Raw genomic sequence first — 5,901 nt, forward strand, 5'->3', positions numbered from 1 at the left:
GGTTTTCAGCACAAATCCAAAACACAGCCCCATACTAGCTACCATGAAGAAAATTAACTCTATCCCAGCCAAAACCAGCACATTCAGTTACACTGCAACAGGAGAGAACAACAGGCTGGTGTGTTTCATATTTTTCTTTCCCAATACTTGAATGACCATCTGCTTAAATCTGTGTATAGGTATGGGTTAATAACCAGTCCTCTGTCATAAGCTCACACCATGCTCCTATGAGGTTAAAACCTAACCATAAAAAATCTTAAAGAGGTAAAAGGTTGAAAAAATAGCATAAAATCACTTTTTTCTTTTTTCAGCCTAGCCCTTGAGCATCTTAAGCCATTTTAAAGGCCTAAATATAAACATCCATATGCGATAGATTTGTGGAGGTACGCTGATACCCAATTTGGAAACATATACATCCAAACACTTGATATAAACTTGAAAGGAACAGCAAAGTGATTGCATTACACCTCAGATAAGTTTGTTAGGGACACCTATAAAGGGTGTCACCCTTTTAAACATGATATGGGAAACATATATGAAAGTTCAAAATACATAATGGAATATTCTTTGTTAGAATAGACTGGCAGTTTGAATAGAATATTCATTATGTGAATGTGGAGTCTATATATTTATTTACGTATCATTTAACATTTCATAGTAAACTAAAAAATAAATATTTGGTATTATACTCAACCTGAAATCGACAGTATCTCTGAGAAAAGAATAGACCTACTGAATAATTTAGGGTTTACATAAAAAGGACAAATACATTCTGGTAAATAGTACTGCATAATGCATATTTCAAGAGCCTTTCATGTGAATTTCAAGTAACAGACTATACACGAGCAACCTAATCAGAGTTCAAGGCCAGCAGGTGAGCTGTCAGAGGAACTCTCCAAGGCCAGATGGAGTCTCCCAGGTCTACACAAAGAACCAACCGACTGAAAGGGCATCTTTGTATGGGTGGAGAAAGCCTGGCTCAGTCATTTCCAGGATACTGACTATTGCACCGTGGCACAAAAAAGTACCCTGTGCACAACCAGACTGATGACATTTGAAAATTGGCTGATGGGTCTGGAAATTGGCACTGTTTAGCATTTGCAGTAAGACAGGACTCCTACACGTTATGCAAGATCACTCTCAACCACGTGCCACAGAGTCCACCAGCAGGTATTTTGTACAGCGGCTGCATGCTGACGCAGCCTGCCTGGCTCTCACAGCCCTGCTGTGGCGCAGCCCCATGGCCTGGCAGCAGCCTGCTGGAGAAACGATGGAGGGATCAATGAGAAACCTCCCCAGGGCCACCCCGCCGCCCTCGCTCGAGAGATGAAGTCTAGGTCAGCATCCTCAGCTGTCCTCGGCTCCCGCTCGCATCCCTGCCCCTGCCTGGACCCGATCCTGCTGGTCCCTGGTGGGAAGGAGTGAAACGCACACCGTCTCCACAGACAGGGGACAAAACTCGAGCTTTCCAAATCACGCTTTAAAACACCCCTGTCTGGAGCTCAGGGATGAAGAAACAGTGAACAGGAGGTAGGAGCAAATGGCCTGGCCCAGTCTTCCCACCAAGATCATTGGGTCTAGATGAACTGGTAAGCACGAGCTGAGCTTGCTGATACAAGGATCAGTAAATGATGCAAAGAAAAAATATCCTAATTTCCATTTTCTAAATTATTAGTCATCACAGAATATTTTATAAATACATGGGGAGAGAGTGGACAGTTAATGTATTATCCAGCAGCCCTTTCATGATTTTCTTCAAAACTAGCTTTAATCTCAGTCTGTGAAATGAATGTAAAACTCTGAATATGAATGGAAATTTTAAAAGCTTGTTAATTGTTAACTGTTAATTTGCAAGCCTGAAGGATCTAATAATGGTTGGCTTTTACCTTGGAAACAGCTACTGAAGATACCGTGAGCTTATAAAATGGAAGTATCACCAAAAGCCAAATAAAAGCTGAATTGAATAAATCAAAACATCTTTACTAATCTCTTGTAAGAAAGGATACCAGTCAGCATATATCTCCTTCACCAAGTAAAGTGTTGTATCAGATCACTGAAGTGAAAGAAATGTACTGCACTGTACTTATTAAGAGATGCGACAGCAACATAAGCTGTTACAAAATGTCTTTCACCAAAGGAAAACAGCACACAAAAAAAGAAGCAAATATCACTTTAACCTGCAGGCTGCAGATATAAAACATGGGGTACTGAAGACATGAACAAAGCAAGCTTTTTGCAAAGAAAGGTTTCATAAAGTGGTCAACTGTTTAGGGACTGTACTACTGTTAATATTTATGTATTTATACATTTCATGTTTTCCCAAGATGCCATGCTGTGTTTTGACTCTTTTTGCACTGCTAAAAGTCATAAAAGCTCAAGAAGAGAATCGAGTACTTCTTCAAGTGATTCCCAGTGTGGGCACAGAGGGGGAATTCCAGATCCTGGGGAGATCAGTAAGGGGTTTTTCCCTTGACCTCAATACGGTCAGGTTCTTGCCTCAGGTATTCACAAACCAAAGAAACCCTGCAGAAAGATCAAGGGCAACAAAGGCAAGGTCGAAGAGTATATGAGGTGGAACAGTTGTTCCCAGCTGCAGTGCATTGTTTTTGTAAGAAGCAAGTTAAAATATAATGAATTCCGTATGATAAATTATTTCAGAGGGGAAAAAAAGTATGCTACCTGCCTGTAGCTTGTTATTAAGAAATCCGGGAAGAAAACAACATTTTCTAGTACTGTAGCAAACTCTAAACATGCCGCTTAAAATGCCAGCTTCTTTCAAAGGTGCCTGTGTATCACTGACATAAGTGAGCTCACTGCTGTTAATGAGTGACTCATGGATGTTTATTGTACAGAAAGAACACAAAGTATTTCATTGTACTTGTGCAAGTGAAATAATTTACAGATATATATCAATTTTCTACTGCATTACACTGAAGAATATTGTTAATGTGGATTTCCTTTGCAGAGGTGCAATTTTGAATTTAGAAGAGACTTGTGGGAGTATGATTTAAAATTCTCATTTGGACTTTCCTGGGACATTATTAGGGAAATACAAGGAGGATTTACTAATGAAAAATGCGTATGTATATACTTGGTATTGCTTTTTGGAGCCTTTCAAAGGCCTCGTTGTTATTGAAAAAGTAATGCTTTGGTCAATAACCAAAGAGCAGTAAATCATTCACTTCCAAGCCCTTCTATGCAGGCACAAATGCTGAAATTCTGGCAGATTTTCAGAAGAGCCACAGCCACTATATGTTAAAATATTGGGAAGTGATAGACTTTCCTGTCTTCTGCTATTCCAATATTGAGAATATTTTGTATAATGCCCCTTTAAAAAGCCAAAGGCAAGGACTGAGTGAGCATGTCCAGCAGCAGTTGTGAATGACAGGAGTCAGCAGCTTGTGAGAAGAATTACAGCTCCTGAAAGACTCAAAGAAAGAACATTTACTGGTGTTAGGGGGCAAAACAACAGAAAGGAGCTTGTGATGGTATTTTGTAATCCTGTAGGGCAAACTCAATGCCATTTCTGTTTTTTAGATACTTCTGAGTAAGAGGTGAAAGAAAAGGCTTTTTGGAAAAAAATGTTTACTGAGAAGGTGAGAAAAATATGCAAAATGAACAAAAAGCACAGGAAACACTTTTGTGGTGGTTATTAGCTTTCTGAGATTTTTTTTTTTACCTTCCAATGACTGCCAAGTTCTGAAATTCTGAGCAAAACCAACCTCTGTGTTTTTGTCAACAAGACAGTGTATAAAGATATGTTTAACTGTATTGAATAATTTCAAGCTTTTTTTTAAAATGCCTGCAGTATGAAATTGCACAGGCCACAGTTGAAATTTGTCAGCGTCCAACCATGCATTCACTTTGATATTACAGTAAAATGTACAGTACATAATTTGCCTGTAGCTGAATTCACAGATGTTGCAAGAGAAGTGAGAATGGGCACCAAACTGAAGGATGTGTGCCCAAGTCCCACTTCTGGTGGCTGCCCTTGCCATCCCCCAGGCTGAGAAGCGGAAGAGGCACACCAGCAGTGTCAGGAATCAGCAGCAAGGAGTGAGCGCTCCTGTGCTACAGTTCACTGCTGACAGCAAATGTGAAAAGGGAAAGGTAGTGCCCCATCCCCGTGGGGGCAGGATCCAGGATATGGATGCATGTGCCTGGCATGTCATTACATAGGCTCTCACTCTATCCACAGAGGAGAGGATAAAAGGTAATACCCTTTCTGTTATGAAGTAAGCCAAACATGTTAATCTGAATAGTCACACAGACCAAATCTGGTTAGGAAGGAAATGAGAAGTTCCATATTTTCTTACCATATCAGCATGTTAGGCTGTGTCACTTGTAAACACATCATATTGTGTTGTAATTAGATATAGATTAAAAAGCAGTTATCAGTAGAACTCTTCCTTTCATTTTTTACTTGGTGTCCTGAGTGTCCCCTTCTTCCTGAATTCTTCACCTTCCCCAGACTGGGGTCTGGGATTGCTGCCTGCTGTTACCCTGCTATCTCGTCATACTGCAAATCTTATGTGCTTTACACCTGTGGAGCACATAAGGCGTGAAGAATCAATATGGTTCTGCTGGACCTTCAACCTTTTCTGTCCAGCATATTCCAGAGCAGTCCTTGTGGGAAGAATATCAGCTGACTGCAGCCAAAGCTGGAGTGGTTCACAGCCTGAGCCCAGAAGTAGACGGCCATGATGAAAATCACAAATAAGGGCATCTTAGTGTTTTCAGTCATAATTCACTTTCTTGCTTAGAACCGAATAAAAATAATTTTTGTTAACTTAAAAATCCACTAAAGTTGCTTTATGAGATTCTGCAGCTGGCAGAAGGATAAGATCACTTATCAGTGATCAGCATTCCTGGCAAAGGTCAGATCACTATTCATTGATGGGACAATTTGAGAAGCTTTTTGATCCTTTCCAAAACAAAAGCAATTAGGGTAGCGGCCGGTAGCAGTTTACGACCAGCATGAGAAAACCATGGCACTTTGAAGGAATGTCTATATGCACACAGTGCCAAATCTGATGGATTTTTCTCACATCAGACGGCTTTAGAAAATAGGAGGAACCTTACTTTCATTTGCATGAATTATTGCACCAATCGGTATTATGGTGAGATACTTTTCAATCTGCTTTTCAAAGGATGAGAGGCTTATATGTACTAAAATAATGTGAGATACCATGCCCAAAAGGGTATGAGGTTGACCTTGCTTACACAAGGACTGGAAAAGTATCACAAGAAGAAAAGGCATTGCCATGTACAGGTACGTAATATCACCTTATAAATATACTAACATATATAAATACATAAATACTAAAAACTAGTTACAGTGGAAAGAAATATTGACATAAAGCACTTTCAGTGTAGCAGAGAGAATGGCCACACTTTCTCACAATTGGGAGACACCTCAATCTTTCGGTCCATTTAGAGGTGAAGAGCTACTTAAATGGTGAGGTGCCCTGGCAGGACGGATCTGAAGACCCTCCTGTCATCCGAACATGCTGGTTACACCGCCTGTCACACTTGGGTCTGACTTGACCTTCTCTCATCCCGTTGGACCCAATTGGCCTCCGCTAATCCCGCTCGTAAGTTGCCTGTAAAGCAATACCCATCCTGGATGGCTCCCATTTTCTTTTTTCTCATGTTACGAGGAAGGTGAAAAACCCGGTTGCCTACAGCTAATCTGGTGTCCCAGGAAAATGTCTTCTTCGTTTCCCAAGCCTCAGGGAACCACGTCTCCCATGGCCAGATGCTTCCTCTTGTGAAGGCCCGGGGAAAGGCTGCGGCCGAGTCCCTCTGAAATTATGTGGGCTGGAAGGGGATGCGTTTGGGGTTCTCGACTCTTGTAAGGGTTACCGGCTCCTGCGTCCGCCCCAGCGAGGCGGGAGGTGG

Source organism: Pygoscelis adeliae, unplaced genomic scaffold, assembly GCF_000699105.1.
Source record: "Pygoscelis adeliae isolate BGI_AS28 unplaced genomic scaffold, ASM69910v1 Scaffold192, whole genome shotgun sequence".
Taxonomy (NCBI): Eukaryota; Metazoa; Chordata; class Aves; order Sphenisciformes; family Spheniscidae; genus Pygoscelis; species Pygoscelis adeliae.